Genomic DNA, 18,960 nt, shown 5'->3' with positions numbered 1-18,960 from the left:
ATTTTTCGCATTCAGTTTTTCCGTTGCGTACACTCATTTTACACCCGCCTGGAGTAGCATCTTGGAAGGTGTGAGGTGGGTTCAAATGGCTCTGAACACTATGGGACTTAACTTCTGAGGTCATCAGTCCCCTAGAACTTAAAACTACTTAAACCTAACTAACCTAAGGACATCACACACACCCATGCCCGAGGCAGAATTCGAACCTGCGACCGTAGCGGTCACGCGGTTCCAGACTGAAACGCCTAGAACCACTCGGCCACTCCGGTCGGCTGTGAGGTGGGGGAAAGTATATAAGTACCAAATGATGTCTCGTGTGGAAAAATTCTCTAGAACTTTATTATTCTCGAATCAGAAACATACAAATTTACAGTAGCCATACACATCAATAAATATGTACATCTATATACACAAATTGTATTTATATTACATGTGCCCAGTACTTTGCAACCTCCAAGGCGCTTGGAGTGTCTTGCAGGAGATCAATCTTTGTGCAGGATGTAGGGCACAAAAGGCACTGGAGCATGTGGCTTGTGGTTTGTTCTTGTCCACAATCACAGGACGTATCTTCTGTTATGAAGCCCCATCTCTTCAGGTTGTCTCTGGATCGTCCAACTCCTGATCGTAATCTGTTTAAAGATTTTCACACCAGCCAGCTCTCGTTGTGTCCAGGTGGTAGTTCTTCAGCTTCTGGCGTCTGCAGATGAGGCGTCGACTTCTTCCATAAATCCAGCCTTGCCTTCTCTGGTGAAATGATGAGCTTCTCGGATGTTCTCAGGAAATGACCCTGGATATGACTATATACATCACTGAAAAGACAAGAGACGGATTGTGTGATTAAGTTTTCCCTCCATTTCACTACCTCAGTTTTACCAAGAATACGCACTATGGTTGCCATGAAATGAAATTAAAAGTTCCAGGTAGTTGCCTAGATGGTTAATTTGAGTAGACAACTGACAATATCCTTCCCAACCTTCGCAGCTACTTGTAATTTCCATTTCGAATGCACTCGGTGATAATTAAAATCTGACATTCCTTTGCAGTTTAAAAGTAATGCACTCGCAGGAATGAAAAAGGCAATAAAGTATAATGTGAACGGCAGAAAGAAACAACTGCATATACACTACAAAAAATTGTAAATAATTACGTCGTTAATGCTGATTCGTGCCCCGGTACGGCTCACAGGTGAACAGAAGCACAAATTCCGTTCCGAAATTATTTATTGTGAAATCATATTTTCCAGTCCACTTTGCACCCTCTTATTTGTCATTTAGGTTTAGTGTTACACAGTCATCAAGTCTCGGGACTCGCAACCTCAATGGGAGACTTGCACATACTTACGATTTGGATGCCTCTGATCACTGCGTCGTAAAAGTTGACATTAGCGATTTTCGAATAAAAGAGCAAGAAATTTCTTAGCAAATCTTAGAATAAGAATTAAGTAGAAAACTGATGGCCGTTAACATGATGACTGAAACGTGCAGTCGAAACTTTGAACGACAGTGACTCCATACGACTGTGCGGGAGAAACGTTTTTCGTTTACACAGTTCTGATCTTTATACCTGCAAAATATAGTTCAACAAAGTCGTTAGCAGCCGTTGTGTGTGTAGGCAGGAAACGATAATGTAACGAAGTGAAACCACAACAGAACCACTTTCATTTGCAGTAACTGCTTCCATAGTACTCCACAGACTGCATAATTTGCATACGCGACGCTGAGCACCAAGTCGCCGTTTTTGTAATTACTTGCTAACAGCCGGTTTCGATAGACTCGCCGGATAAGGTGAGATTCCCATAAAATTGAAAAGCCGCCGTTAATACCCGTATCAAATTGCGGTATTTATACGACTCACATCTCTTACGCTGGAGCTCGGCCGAGCCTAAATACTCGCGTACACGGGTAATTAGGGTTAATAACGCAACGGAGCCGGCTGCGATGGGCCCACATGCCCGTAGAGCGCCGTGCAGTGCGACCGCCGCTATCTCGCTGGGCATCTCCGGCGTGACGTCACCAGCAGCGGTCCGCCGAAAAAGTCCTTCCATCAGATACTTGGAGGGGAGGCGCAGGCGCCATGCGCCGGGCCGTCCTTCGCTTGATATGCATCGGCGCCTCCGCCACGGCGTATCGAATTTACAAAACAATTATCTCTCAACCCACAGACATCTTCATCTCCGTCCTATTTTAGTGGGCTCTTTTACCAAACGTAATTTCCTGCACCGATATACTATTCGAGTAACAGGAGTTCCTAACAAGCTCAAGTGTGGGAAAAGTATTACACGCAACATTTACCACCGCACAGCGTATCTGAGAAGTCCCGTACTCCATGTTAAAAAAAAATATGTTGTGAATTGGATTATTTGCTTCTAAGAACTATACATCCAACGGATCTGTATGTGCGGCACCGTACTTCTTGTTCATCTTAACATCTTGCGGAGCATTTCAGGAAATATGCTTCGAAAGCTTCCTCAAACCTTTGCGCTGTTTCTAATTACTCCTGTACCGCCGACGAGCCACGTGGGACTTCATTACTCCCTACAGCGAGTTATCTGACTTGAGGAGGTCCTGTTGTATGGTTGAAAATGTTGCTGAACTTCAAATAACTTACGTACGTAGATAAAGCAAAGTGTGCTGGAGCTAACCTGCTGTAATCACGAATGATCCGTGGTTCCCTCATCTTCGAACTTCGTTGTTAACCATGTCTGAAATATGTTCATATAAGAATTTATAAGGGCATTCACGTAGCCTTCAAGAAATGTAGTCAAGTGGAGTTGTTCCACGATGTGGGACCTTGCTAAAGCTAGGGACCAATCGTAGAAAAATATCTTACACATCAGAATATTAAAACTTTGAGGTTTACAAGTTGCATGCACGCGCACTACACACACACACACACACACACACACACACACACACAGGTTTACGAGTTTCATGTATGCACACTACACACACACACACACACACACACACACACACACGTATGTCGACACATGTATCGACAGACAAAAATTCAATTTTCTGTAGATGGTCTATTTTTTTGAAAGTAGTATAAAATTGACCGATTTATGAGTGAAGCGCCTTTCTCAAACCAACAAACAGCACATTAATGTATAATTTACAAAAATATTAAAATGAATTCTTCCAACTAATCACACTTATCACGGTAGATCACAGAATTAAGACGTGATCTCCTGGAACAGCTTTTTAATGCCGTAATTTCTGAAACTCGAGTATGTCAAAACTGGTACATCTTTTCACTGACGCCCTTCTTCCGTCCAAGTCATGCATTTATGCTGATAAATAAAGTATGTAACACTCTGTTCACTTTCTTATTGTCTCATTAACTAAGCAACATTTTTTGTTACTGTGGCGCCTTGTTTTCTTAAATGATTTTTCATGTTTCAAATAGTTTCCAAAGATCTAAAATTTCTGAAGCAGGCTTGCAATCTCACTACAATATTATCTAAAAAAAGATTCAAATGTGGGGGAATTTTTAAGGAACCAAACTGCTTAAGTTATCGGTCCCTAGACGATGACACTACTTAAACTACTTTATGCTAAGAACAACATACACACCCATGCGCGAGGGAGGACTCGAACCTCCGGTGGGAGAGGCCGCGCAGTCCGTGACAGGACGTCTCAAACCGCGCGGCCACTTCGCACGGCATTATTGTCTAGTTTATCAACATACCGCCCAGTTCCTCTTTTGGCAGGCGCCATTACGTCTGCCGTTTTAAACCATAGTGCAAAACAAAACAAGTATGTCCAGTCATGAAAACAAGGGCACTGTAAGTGAAAGATCAGAGAACAAACCGTTGTCAAGGTTGGCGAAGTGTCGCAAACATTTCGGTAGACTCACTCCGTAGTTTGCAAGCACACAACTTGTCCAATTCTTGGTCTCTTGGAGCTCACTCGTTTAACTGTTGGAACTGCGTCGTGCCACAAAATTGGGTAAATAATAAAAATGCAACAAATCATTATTAGCATCATTCGTATGATACCCGACGCCCAGTGTTCATATGAGTAGAAGAATCAATCTAAAGGCATCAAGCGAAAAAATACTGTTGTCTCTAGCCAAGCAGATCTCTAAATGCACTTACTGTTTGCCTTCTGTAAACCTGTGCCCACAGACACGCCAAAAAATGGTTCAAATGGCTCTGAGCACTATGGGACTTAACTTCTGAGGTCATCAGTTCCCTAGAACTTAGAACTACTTAAACCTAACTAACCTAAGGACATCACACACATCCATGCTCGAGGCAGGATCTGAACCTGCGACCGTAGCGTTCGCGCGGTTCCAGACTGTAGCGCCTAGAACTACTCGGTCAGTCCGGCCGGCCACATGCTCCACTAACCGTCCTCAGCGGTGTATCTATATTCACTCAGATCAGCAGTGGAGAGTATCAACTGCATTAATGAAAGAAAGCAATACAATGCAGCTTTTGGTCAACTTCAAATCAGGGATTTCAATAACACAAATATACTTGTATATTTCTCTAACTGTGCAAAGTCTCACGGGTACTTTGGGTACTTTTCGGACACCCTGGACAGTTTTTGTTATTACTTTCTGGTGCCCCCCTCCATCGCGGCAGATCCTCATCCTACGAAGCAGCTTCGCCTCAAAATTTTGGGAACTGACAGGTTCACAAAGTTTTTGGTGTACATAAACTGCTGAGGAAAACGAACTGTATTACGCATTTAACTCTGCCAACAGTATAACCGAGTGAGGTGCTGTGATTAGCTTAATGGAGTCGCATTCGGGACAATTATGGTCGTCCCAAACCCGCCATCCTGAATTACGCTTTTCGTGCTTTTCTTGAAGCGCGTAAGGCAATTGCCGGGATTGGTCCTTTGAAAAACGCTCTGCTGATTTCCCTCCTCATCCAAGCTTTGGCTCCTTTTCTAAGGACCTCGATGACGATGGGACGTGAAACTCTAATAGTTCTTCCTATTTTCCTTCTCTTGTTTTGGACTGTGTCTTTTTGTTATATTATGTCTTTTCTTCGGAGATTAGTTACGGCCCAAGACGCCACAGTTCGACAACAGAGAATAAATGAAGACAAAGAAAAAAGATAGTAAAAACACAAAAGAGAACACATTTGAGTAAACTGGCTAAGCAGCCACTAGCACTTCAGTTATTGTTTCTTACGAGGCAGTTCCTGCTACTTCCTTGTAAGTAATGTCTTTATTTACTAACATTTGCTCGGAAAATCGGTGACTGCTATTACGATTCTTGTCCTTCACATTTTTTATTTACTGAGTTTTGGCAACGCATTTGTACGATTTGCTACTGTTTCCCTGTAGTTGTTTTAACATGAAACAAGCGTTCCCTTGCAACGGTAATTACAGTAGGCAGATTCTTTCTGGCAGTTGGATGGTACACCAAGTTCAAAATATTTACCCCGTCAGCTCAAATAGTTTCAAGAGTGGATTGATAAAAACCAGAGAAAAGTTAAAGTGATGGTTTTAAAGTGCCATATTCCGCCCTTCCACCCACCCCCCTCCCACGCGACTACAATATAAATAATGTTCATACAACCATGTGAAACTGACAGAAAAATCCTGCATTGGGATGTTGTTCAAGTCACATGTCACATTGGCTGAAATATCAGCTATGTCGTCGACGCGTTGACCCCTCAAGCGAATTTCCACTCTTTTTAGTTTTACATTATATTCATATTCATAAGCCCAAACCTCGTCAACCGTGGCGATTTTTTCCAGAAATGAAATGTCCTCATTTTGAATTTCATTCAAGTCACTGCCGGCGTTAACGCCGTTGTTTTTGTTCGGGAGTCAAAGTCTGCAGGAGAAACTCTGCACACACTTTCCTGTTTTTCAAAACATTCTGGGAAATACCTTTAACACCTGATTTAAAGATGATGTTCCGTTGCTATTTGCGACGCAACAACGTTGACACGCTACGGTCGCACGTCCACATCTTAACACTGACTGCTCGCAATTGAAAAATCGAATGCACGTCTGTTGTTTACAGTTATTTCAACCTGCCACCGTAATTACTGTTCTGGCGTCGTTTGTACGCCAGGAATAAACCCAGTCTCGGAATTTTGTGGACGAAAGATGTATGTGTCACATACGATCGCACCTTAAGCTACAAGAAACATTGCCCTAACATAAGGCTAGAAGATCAAGTCAGATGTTACATCACAAGGAAGTTAATCAAATAGTTCAAATGGCTCTGAGCACTATGGGACTTAACTGCTGAGGTCATCAGTCCCTTAGAATTTAGAACTACTTAAACCTAACTAACCTAAGGACATCACACACATCCATGCCCCAGGCAGGATTCGAACCTGCGACCGTAGAGGTCGCACGGTTCCAGACTGTAGCGCCTACACCCGCTCGGCCACTCCGGACGGCGAAGTTAATCGATAGGGCTCCTGTGGCACAAATTTTAGGAACAACGGCATTATCGGTCTGTTAGCCCACAGGAGAAAATGCATGCCCTTGCTGGTACACGTCTGATCTGGTCAAATAGATCGTCAAGATACCGAATGAGACATGTACGCTTATTAATATCCTGCACTCCTGTATTACTTCGCCAGACGTCAGTCGTAAGATTGCTTTCACTGTGGAAAGGACAAACCTGCCTACCAAGCCCAGCCATTCATTAAACAATTGTGTGCCAGCTATTCTGACATAAAGATCCAAGAAAGTTTCATGAAAACCAGCAACATCTTTCAACCGACTCCATCCAAATCAAGAATTTTAATGTGAAAAACAACTTGCAAACAATCCTCGTTGACCTCAGCCATCTGAAACTGTCCCTATGCCCACGAAGAAAAGGAAGTACATGGCGAGCTCTCAGTCGCTCTATCAAGCGTCCTTCAGCGAGGAAGCTCCACTTGAAGCAGTTCCAAGTGCTGATGATGTTATCTGTGGTGTGATCCTCCTTGCACTTATACCCTGATATGTTTATTTAAATTCCCTTATTATGTAATCTGTAATTTCTTCTTTGTTCCTTTTTTTAAGCTAAAGATATGAAATAAAACAAAAGATATAATTTATAATCAAAATATTATTTGCAACGCAAAGAGCTTCACGTTACCTATGACTGATGTGAAAGACTCATACGGTGCAACCATGTAACACATTTCCTATGGCACTAGTAGAGCCTACACTATTATACTGATTCTTATAAAAGGACTTCTGTATAATGACAGGATTGGTTACTACACACAGTTAATTACACGGTAGTGACAGAAAAAATGCTTCCTAAGCTGCTACCACTTCTTAAACTCAAAATGAAAACCTTCACTTGGGAAAAAGACTCGTTTTTCAGCATTCATAATCTCTGTTTCTGATTGTAAACATTGCATCAAATTTCACTACTGACACTGGCACTGATAACTAGCCATCGAGGGACGTAGTGCAGTGCTCAGCGCGTTGGACTCGCATTCGTGAGGAGCAATGTTCAAATCGTCGTCCGACCACCGACAATTAACTGTTTCGTACGAGGCGAATACCGGGAAGGTTTCTTTGAAAAGGATTCGGCTAGTTTTCTTCTCCATCAATTGCCATTGATCTGTGCTCTCTCTCTAATGGGATAGGATGTTAAAACTAATGAACGATCTTTCTTTTAACTATCAGAGCGCTTTGCTACTTCGCAGACTTGTGCATGTCGGTCTGTCACAGTAGCCAGTAGTCGGCTCCCTGTGCAGAGCTAGTCGGTTTCCGATTACTGCATCATCACTACTCCGCCCACAAGAGAACGTTCTGTAATCTTAAAAACTCTCCGAACAATGTAATGAATTCACTACATATTTTGACTACAATAACTTTGTGATTGACATTTCAGTGAGGCGGGTGGTAGGGGCCCCAGCCAGCCAATTATATTTCTTTCTTTAGTGTCACATGCTCTGTGTTGCCTGCTTTTCGTGTGCATGGAGAGTCTTTTCAGGCATGGTGGGTTGGCCGTCAATCAAATGAGGAAGACTCACAAACAGAGAGCTTTTAGAAGTGGCTGTCTTGTGTATGATGTGGGGTCATACTAACGCATAATACCTCATGACAATGGATATAATCTTTCTAAAACTACTCAGCAAATAAAGTTATTGAGTAAAAATAGTAGATGTGCAGTGGATTATTTTCCTCTACAAAATAACTGAACTTATAAATGCTTGGGTTTGTTTGTCTAACCAAACGTGATACGAAACCTTCGAAGGATGGTAAACTATAGCTGCCACATCAGAATTAGTTTAATTAGAGTTTAGGAAGTTTTTGAAGCTAGCAATAATGAGCTTGCATGAATAATTAATTTTGACCTTAATTTTATTTGTGATTTTATGTGGGTTGGAAGAGTGCACGGGAAATACCAAATAGATAGCAATGTTGTTCCAGTACGAGGGTCATGTCCATAATTTTTGCTGGTTCTAACTGCAGTTAATTCATAGGTTAGTAACATGGTCTTTCATGCTAATTTCGAACGGCCCTTCATGCATGGATATACAAGAGAAACGATCCTAACTGTTAATAGAAATCAGTTTCGCAACTTCATGGAAATCAGTAACCTGCAAACTGCGGAGATGAGCTCAGCTAGGTCGGCTATAACAAGCAGAGCCCCCTGCTCAATCGGCTGTTGGCTTCGAAACCCAAGGGTTAATTTAAAACCCCGCAGGAAGCGCTCTGCCCCGCTGCGCGATTCAACGAAGTCCTGCAGACAGAGAAGGTGGATGAAAGATTGAGTATAGTCGCAGAAACACCTTAGTGGCGTAATCGCTGGGTAGTTGCGACCAACCATAACATGAGGTGTTACGGTATAAACTCGTCATTACGATCACATCCGGAGCACTGACGCCTCCATGCCGTAGCTAGGGTGATCTGTCACTTTTACTGGTGTGTGCCATCATTAGGCAGCATCTTTCGCTTGCTTTGAATTTCTTATTTTATTTCTTCATTTTAAAAATGTTCTCTGATTATTTATGGATGCGGTTTTTATTGGTCGACAGAGTGTTATCTCCCAGTCCAGTAATAACAATCCTTATCCAGTCACTTTTGCCACTTATTTCAGTGCCTTTCTACATTATCCAACTGTGTGAAGTTTATTATTAACGTACAACGTAGTTCTACTTGAACTTTCGCTGCTTGAAAGGGCCCCCATGAGAAACAAGTAACTGAACCAAAATGAAACTTCGTGGAATTCTTAAGGAGAGGCGGAAGAGAAATAACGGTTAAACAACTGAAAGACGCACATTTTAGTTTCCACATGAGATGGTAAAAGTGTTAATTGCGTACCATGTTCACGTTACAGGTCACAGACTTCGCAATGTTGCTCAGTGTAACCATTATCTGCATCCAGGACAGCCTGGAAGATTTTGTACAGATAACACTTCACAACAGCTCGTAACGCCTTTCGAACGGTGGACCATAGAATGTTCGGCTGTCGTGACACAGCTCGTGCCCTGCTTCAAGATCGAACATTGCATTCAGCAATCAAAAAATGTGTCAATGAAAGCTTCTTCAACAATTTGTGGCGGCATTAGCTGTCTGCCTCCTCCAGGAGCAATTCTCGAATCACCAGTTATTTCGAACTTCCGAATCATTTTCTTCAACCCCAAACTAGATATGGGACCTCTCCAAATTCCTTTAATGCATCGACACTCGCAAAGAGCAGCACCGCTGTTGTTGTTATGTTGATAAAACAGCTTTACGAGTAAAACCCTGCTCACCTTTTTCCAAAACCATGTTGACAGTCTGCAACAATGCACCCGGTAATTGTGGTCCTTTATCAAAAAGCAGAGTGGTCAGAAACAGTCTGGAAACCTTGTAGGGATATTATGGGGTAGGTTGCACTACAAGTAACTGTTAAGAAAAAAATTCCGAGTTAATAACTATTGAAGTTAACCAATGAGACAGTTGTACACGACAACTTAAGCCGCTTGCCAAGTACAATTAGTGTCAGTCGTTCTCATGGCAAAGATGACAGCCTTTGGCTCAGGTTCAGTCCTTACTACCTTCCATGCAGAATTTTTGTGTTGCTCTCTTGTTCTGTTTTAGGAAAGCAAATGAAGGACACATTTGGCGACATCGTCTCTTAAATGCCATGCAGCCACCTGATTGGCTAAATCCAATGTTAAATAAGTCGCAAATAGCACAATCTGTCCATTTTTTTTCTTAGAAGTTGTTTCTGAGCACAACGTACACTGCTACACTCTTACAAGTCTCACAATTAAAGTTTTCCCTGAGACATGTAAATCTCTTCATTACTAGGATAATGATCGAAGCAGAAGAAATGAATTAAAATTTGTACGGCGGCTGGGACTCGAAGCCGGGTCTTCGCGTTTGTTAGGCAGAAACGCTAACAATTACACCACTGCACGAACTACCCAAGTTGAGTGCCCTCCGCAACACAAACTTTCAATTCATATCTTCTGCTTATTTTCCCTTACATTGTCACTACATGTCAGTAGCCACCAGGATTTTCAGACTCTTTCTTATCGCTGTGTGTACACATTTAATTAAATCTGAAGTCAACCCTTATTCAGTTAGATTTGTGCTATCACTTCTGTCCTTAATCTCGCATCACACCTGATCTGTACTGAACCGTCAAAGAAACTGGTAGAGGAATGCGTGTTCAAACACACAGATATGAAAACAGGTAGAATACGGTAGTGCGGTGGGAACGCCTATGTAAGACATAGTCTGGCGCATTTCTTAGATCAGTTACTGCTGCTATAATGGATGGTTATCTATATTTAAGTGAGTTTGAACATGGTGTTCTAATCGACGCACGAGGAACGCGTCATAATGCCTCCAAGGTGGCGATGAAGTGGGCATTTTCCCGTACGACTTTTCCACATATGTACCGTGAATATCAGCAATCCGATAAAACATCAAATCTCCGACACCGTTGCGACCGGAAGAAGATCCTGCAAGAACGGGATCAACTACGACAGAGAATCGTTCAATGTGACAGAAGTGCAAACCATCTGCAAATTGCTGCAGATTTCAGCGCAAGGTCATCAACAAGTGTCAGTGTGCGAACCATTCAACGGAACATCATCGATATGGGCTTTCGGAGCCGAAGGCCAGCCCGTGTACCCTTGATGGCTGCGCGACACAAAGCCTCACGACTTCCCTGGGCCCATCAACACCGACATTGGACTGTTGATGACTGGAAACATGTTCCGTGGTCGGACGAGTCTCGTTTCAAATTGTATCGTCCAGATGGACGTGTACGCGTATGGAGACAAGCTCATGAATACTTGAACCCTGCATGTCAGCAGGGGACTGGGCAGACCGGTGGAGGCTTTGTAATGGCGTGGGACGTGTCCAGTTGGAGTGATATGGGACCCCTGATAAGTCTAGATACGATTCTGACGGATGACACGTTCATAAGCATCCTGCCTGATTACCTGCATCCATTCATGTCCATTGTGCATTCCGACGGACTTGGGCATTTCCAACAGGACAAAAGTACACCCCATACGTCCAGATTTGCTACAGAGGGGCTCCAGGAACACTCTTCTGAGTTTAAACACTTCTGCTGGCCACCAAACTCCCCAGAAATGAACATTACTGAGCATATCTGGGATGCCATGCAACGTGCTGTTCAGAAGAGATCTCCACCCACTCGTACTCCTACGGATTTATGTACAGCCCTGCACGATTCATGGTGTCATTTCCCTCCAGCACTAATTCAAACATTAGTTGAGCCCATGCCACGTCGTTTTGCGGCACTTCCGCGTGCTCGCGGGGGGTCCTACACGATATTAATCACATGTACCAGTTTCCTTGGCTCTTCAGTGTATTGTACTATACCATGATTGTGAAGACAAATTCGATTCACGCCATGCATCCGATGGTTTAGACATTTACATCTACATCTACATCCATACTGGGCAAGCCACCTGACGGTGTGTGGCGGAGGGTACTTTGAGTACCTCTATCGGTTCTCCCTTCTATTCCAGTTTCGTATTGTTCATGGAAGGAAAGATTGTTGGTATGCCTCTGTGTGGGCTCTAATCTCTCTGATTTTATCCTCATGGCCTCTTCGCGAGATATACGTAGGAGGGAGCAATATACTGCTTGACTCCTCGGTGAAGGTATGTTCTCGAAACTTCAACAAAAGCCCATACCGAGCTACTGAGCGTCTCTCTTGCAGAGTCTTCCACAGGAGTTTATCTGTCATCTCTGTAACGCTTTCGCGATCGCTAAATGATTCTGTAACGAAGCGCCCTGCTCTCCGTTGGCTCTTCTCTATCTCTTCTATCAACCCTATCTGGTACGGATTCCACACTGGTGAGCAGTATTGAAGCAGTTGGCGAACAAGTGTACTGTAACCTACTTCCTTTGTTTTCGGATTGCATTTCATTAGGATTCTTCCAATGAATCTCTGTCTGTGATCTGCTTTACCGACGATGAACTTTATATGATCATTCCATTTTAAATCACTCCTAATGCCTACTCCCAGATAATTCACGGAATTAACTGCTTCCAGTTGCTGACCTGCTATACTGTAGCTCTAAATGATAAAGGATCTTTCTTTCTAAGTATTCGCAGCACATTACACTTGTCTACATCAAATTCAGTTGCCATTCCCTGCACCATGCGTCAACTCGTTGCACATGCTCGTGCACATCAGTACAAGTTTCCATTGTTACAACCTATCGATATACCACAGCATCATCCGCAAAAAGCCACAATGAACTTCCGATGTTATCCTCAAGGTCATTTATGTATATTGTGAATAGCGACGGTCCTACGACACTCCCCTGCGGCACACGTGAAATCACTCTTACTTCGAAGACTTCTCTCCATTGAGAATGACATGCTGCGTTCTGTTATCTAGGAACTCTTCAATCCAATCACACAATTGGTCTGATAGTCCATATGCTCTTACTTTGTTCATTAAAGGACTGTGGGGAACTGTATCGAACGCCTTGCGGAAGTCAAGAAACACAGCATCTACCTGGGAACCCGTGTCTAGGGCCCTCTGAGTCTCGTGGACGAGTAGCGCGAGCTGGGTTTCACACGATCGTCTTTCTCGAAACCCATGCTGATTCTTACAAAGTGGATTTCTAGTCTCCAGAAAAGTCATTATACTTGAACATAATACGTGTTCCAAATTTCTACAACTGATAGACGTTAGAGATATAGGTCTAGAGTTCTGCACATCTGTTCGGCGTCCCTTCTTGAAAACGAGGATGACCTGTGCCCTTTTCCAATCCTTTAGAACGATACGCTCTTCTAGAGACCTACGGTGCAGTGTCAGGGCAGGGACTAGTGTTGCGTGTGCTCGTTTGAAAGTCATTCAGTTGGGAATGCCGTTTCAACATTTTTTCAACTTTTCACATGCTGTAGCCCTATTGGAAGTCTTTAAGTTTACGTGGAACAGGTTTTGGGAAACGGTAACACGTGTTAAGAATTTCACAGTAAGGAGAGAAAATCAGCCTCATCAGGGAACGGTCGTTCGAGGGTCCTTAGCGCGCGGAACGAGCTGCTGCCAGTCGGTGGCGCTACGTGCCGGGACGAGCCCCGTTCGAGTCCCGCGGCCGCAGGCGGAGACCGCACCCCGCTCCGCGGACGACCCATTGTCTGCCGCAGCTGTATGATGCACACTGGCTGCGCGCAAGATGTATGAAGCTATTGATGTCACGCCGGTGGCAGGGGCCGCGGTAGGCAGTGCGGCGGCGCGTACGTGTGTTCGCCGACGTACGTGAGCTCGCCGGCGTTTGTATAAATCCGCCCCGCGAGTGCCGGTCGGATGACCTCTGGTCGTACGGGAAGGAAAGGAGCTGGAAGCGAACCCGGCGCCGCTTCTTCTTCACCTGTCGCGGGCAGCGCTGGCGGGGCTCGCCTTGCCATTGTCTTTATCGCGGGCCGTAAATCACGGCGGCGGACGGAGCGCCGGCGCGGCGCGGAGAAAGCAGCGGGCCGCCTAGCCGGCGAGCCGCCTGCGCCGCCTAGGCCGCTGTAAACGGCAGGCGACGGGGAGCGACCTCGGGGACGGCGACGCCGACGCCGCACAAGGCGCAGCGGCCGCCCGGCCACACAGCCGCGCCCCTCGGCCTTTCATTAACCGTCCTGCTAATTATAGGCGGCGCGCCACAAAGGCAGCGCGGAATTGTTTCGAGATAGTAAGTTGCTGCTTAACATCCTCGCGAGACAAGTTCAGCGGAAAAGCGAGTCGCTTTGTCGAACGCAGTGCTCGGTACGGCAATGAATGCATGCCGCATCTGGAGGGTACAGCGGGCAGCAGTGCGACGTGTATAGGTTTCAGATGTTCTCCACGTTCACCGTCGAACAGTTTATGATTGCGCGGCTGGGTAGCAGTGATGAACCGCAGGGTCACCTTTCAGCAGTATGAATTAACTTACTTCTATTTAATTTGCTGTTTTTCTTCCATACAATACATGAAGTCAATATCTAATAAAATTTCATATCCGTAACTTCAGCACCAACAAGTACTACGCTCCTTTATGTTTGGACCATTATTTGAGAAACGTAATCAGGTTTACCCAAGACACTAATACTAACTTCTACGGCTCACTACTACTAATCCCATTCATACAGCAAGGAAAAGTAACTGATTAAACTCATTACTTACAGATAGGGAGCAAGGAGCTGGGACTGAAGTTGTCAAGGGGAAAAAGAGAAAACTTACACAAGAAACAAATAAAAATCATTAAAAGCTGCCAACAGACCCCCAATAAAATACACATATTTCAGAATAAAATTCGGTCTTTAGATGCTGATATATTTTTATTTTCCTTCACCGGTTTTGACAAATTAATTTCTCATTTTCAGAAGCCTACAAAATGAGGGATATTATAAATCCTTAGGCTTGGCTAAACATTTATGTATGTTATAAGAGGTATAACAGCCAACGGCCTTGCCGCAGTGGATACACCGGTTCCCGTCAGATCACCGAAGTTAAGCGCTGTCGGGCTTGGCGCCACTTGGATGGGTGACCATCCAGGTCGCCATGCACTGTTGCCATTTTTCGGGGTGCACTCAGCCTCTTGATGCCAATTCAGGAGCTACTCGACCGATTAGTAACGGCTTCGGTCAAGAATACCATCGAAACGACCGGGAGAGCGGTGTGGTGACCATACGCCCCTCCTATCCGCATCCTCATTGATGATGACACGGTGGTCGGATGGTCCCGATGGGCCACTTGTGTCCTGAAGACGGAGTGCTTTAATAAGAGGTATAACATGTAAGCTTTCACGGCCGCAAGATGTTGCCCGCAGTAGGCAACGAAACGTCAGGAAGGAGAGGAAGTTTTATATATGGACCACGTCAATTCAGCCCGGAAGTTTTAATTAACGTTATAAGAGGTATATTGCAGAAAATTACTCAGTGTTGGTACATCAGTTGCTTCATAGAAGCCTAATGCCATGATAAGTCACGAAATGTACAGATTGACAGATTTACTGTGACTGAATCACATCTGTGTACATTCAAGGTTTTTTTACCAGGAGCAAGTAACATATTTAAAAGTATATAAAGTGTGTAATTATAGTGTATCAAGAATTTATGTACAATACACTTGAAAAGGCATGGAATGTAGTTCTAATGTATAAAAGGAATCGGCAAGTTTTCACATTTTGTAAGATATGCTATGCAATCAAAATAGTGTCTACTTTTTAATGGAAGTCCATCATTCAACAAAGCTTTTCAATGTTTGTATATTTCAAATTCTTCTAAATGGTTCATTTTGTAGCCCTTGTCAACTATGTGTAAAATTTCAATGTTAAGCAAGGATGGAGGAGGAGTGTGTTTCTGGATATTGAGGCAATCTGCAAAAGTTGATGTATATGAATTCTTACTTGAGAAGAGCTGAGGAGACACAAAATACTTTTACAACTGATTACAGAATCCGTACAATCCAGTACAGCCCTAGTCACCAACAATATGGTAGACGTGCAAACTGTCTGACTACCTAAGTTCCCACAGTAACTGGCTGTACTATACCATACCACAATTCAATTTAAACATCGTAAATAGGGCGAATACCTTCATGAACTCTTGATCCCCAGAAGTATCTGTAAGTTATTTCAACATCAGAACATTAATGAAACTGCCTTATCTTAACTAACAAAAACAATAGGGTGATTAAACCGTGGTAAATAGCCAGCAAATTTAATCGGTTTACAATCATGAATTTATGAAAACACAAGATGAATTCAACCAGTTTGTTAAGCTCAGAAACATCCAGCAAAATTAATTAAATAACAGTTTTATTTTAGAAAACGCAAGGTAAAAACAATCTCTTTGTCATGTTCCAGGCGTCAGTTAATCCAAGTTCACAGGTCTCTGCTTTAAGCAGAAGAAATTCTGTGTCAGGCACGTAATAAAATCTCAAGAACAGTCGCTGCAGCAATTCACGAAGCTTGACAGCCCGAACCAAACCGGGTACGAGTGTCATTTGGCACGCTTGCAGAACGCAGAAACGTCAGAAACGAAAGTTCAGAAAATTTTAATTCCTCTGGTAATGGCAGTAGACGCATGAGACGGAGTTACCAGCAACAAGCTCCTCAGTCCGTTCAGCCCCCGCCTGCCACTAATCGATGCCCTCGGGGAACGATATAATTTCGCGGAATAGAGTCCCGCGGGGAGGTTCGTTTCCTCTTGCGAGTCTGCCGAGCCCCGACACGCGGCTCTCAGCAACTGAAGCGTCAAAACAAAATTAATTCCAGCCTGCGCGGCGAGCCCCGCAAAAGCATCGCAATGGGATGCGGCTGAAGCCATTGCTGAGTAACCAACACAGATAACAGTGGAAACCACTATCGATGTGAGTTGACGTGGCTCAGTTGTGAATAATAAAGTGTCTCCGTCATAAAATTGAAATACAGTTTTAGAAATGCTATGCAGTTATGCCGTATGTACAATAATGTCACTATTACTCCAGATTTTCGCAATTGCTCGATATATGGGACAGCAGAGAGATTCACGCCGTTGCAAGCGCTGACTTGCTCACCCTGTCCACAAATTTATGCTGTATTATTACATCTTAAAGTGAAAAGTATCATATTATACATTAATGAAGTTTAGATCTCTGGATAGAACAAAAGGTCGCGACAGTTCCGCAGAAGCATGCAGTACGATGAAACGTCACGACTGTTGCTGTGTATAGGAAACTGAAAACCCAGCACTGAGACAATGGATGGAAGAAGATGAGCACACTGGTCTTTCAGTATGAGTTTAACAATAAAGGACGGAAGAAAACTTCGCAAAAACGCGCTGTAATACGATAGACAAAGATGCTCTTCAGACAAGTTTTCCCTGAACTAAAAATGTGTGAAAAAATAGGATCGCAAAACGCAGCACTAAGTGTTGTGGATCATCACTAATCTGAACCGAAGGGAATAACTGTTACCAGACTTAGGAGAATTCATTCTAGTAATCCAACTGTTTCGTCGAGCGAATTAAGTCGACGTACGACTTTTAGGTGAGCTTTCTTAACAATGTGAAGGAAATAATCTGTCCACAGAACTTTGGTGCAATTTTATAACAATCCGCAGCAGACCGCAGTGTAATTTATGATCCAAATACACATCTTGTGCCAATTCGTGATGCGGTACCCGTGGTTTGATAAAATGTCGCTACGTCAAATGCATTCTCGAAATCTTCGAAAGTATACACTTTTATATGTCAGTCGTCTATTAGCTTCTCTGTTTAAAAAAATGAAGCGATCATCCACACCTAATCCTAATCATTGTTTATATTTTATATTTTTCCTTAAAACTGCTTAATGCCCTCTCCCTCCCCTCCCATACAAAAAAAAGAGAAAGAAACAGTATGGCTGTAGTCCTGCTGACGACGTGGGCCTCATAACTTGTGCTGTGTGGATAAACTGGCTCTGCGTTCATCTCGACAAATGCTGACCTTACTCAAACACTAAAAAGTATTTTCGTGTTCTACATCTTGCAGGCTATTGTGGGATACAGCGTTTATCGTAATTAATAGCGACGTCTGACACAAATAAAGGTATACGATAATACAAGAAAAAACTTTCTAGCAAACATGGGTCAGCAAAAGAGTCGTTTCTGACGCAACAGCAAATGCGTGGGTAAGGGCTGCTGTTTTCTTAAAACTGCTTAATTCCCTCTCCCTCCCCTCGCCCCCTCTCCAAAAAAATAGGCAGTGTGGCTCTGGTCCTGCTGATGACGTGGGCCCCATAATTTGTGCTGTATGGATAAACCGGCTTTGCATTCCTCTCGACAAATGTTGACCTTACTCAAACATTAAAAAGTATTTTCGTGTTCCACATCTTGCAGGCTATTGTGGGATACAGCGTTTATCGTAATTAATAGCGACATCTGACACAAATAAAGGTATACGATAATACAAGAAAAAACTTTCTAGCAAACATGGGTCAGCAAAAGAGTCGTTTCTGACGCAACAGTAAATGTGTGGGTAAGGGCTGCTGTTTTCTTAAAACTGCTTAATTCCCTCTCCCTCCCCTCGCCCCCTCTCCAAAAAAATAGGCAGTGTGGCTGTGGTCCTGCTGATGACGTGGACCCCATAATTTGTGCTGTATGGATAAACCGGCTTTGCATTCCTATCGACAAATGTTGACGTTACTCAAACATTAAAAATTATTTTCGTGTTCCATATCTTGCAGGCTAGTGTGGGATACAGCGTTTATCGTAATTAACAGCGACATCTGGCACGAATAAAGGTATACTGTAACAGAAGAAAAAACTTACCAGAAAACAGGTGTCCACAAAAGAGCCGTTTGTGACGCAACAGTGTGCGTAAGGGCTGTTGTTATTGCATGAAATATGGCCATAGTTAGAACAAATTCATTTGAAATATAAATTTTGCCATCATGTCCCCATTCAATCTGACTAAAATTAACTCATGAGGAACGTTAGCAACAAACCTGAGCACTTTACACTGTGCCGTGTGTAGCACTATTGCCTAGGATGGCATTATCACGCCTAGGATGGCATTATCACGCCTAAGTCAACCATACTTGTTGGTGCTTGTGGTC

This window comes from Schistocerca cancellata, chromosome 3, assembly GCF_023864275.1.
Source record: "Schistocerca cancellata isolate TAMUIC-IGC-003103 chromosome 3, iqSchCanc2.1, whole genome shotgun sequence".
NCBI lineage: Eukaryota > Metazoa > Arthropoda > Insecta > Orthoptera > Acrididae > Schistocerca > Schistocerca cancellata.
This window is presented reverse-complemented; position numbering follows the sequence as displayed.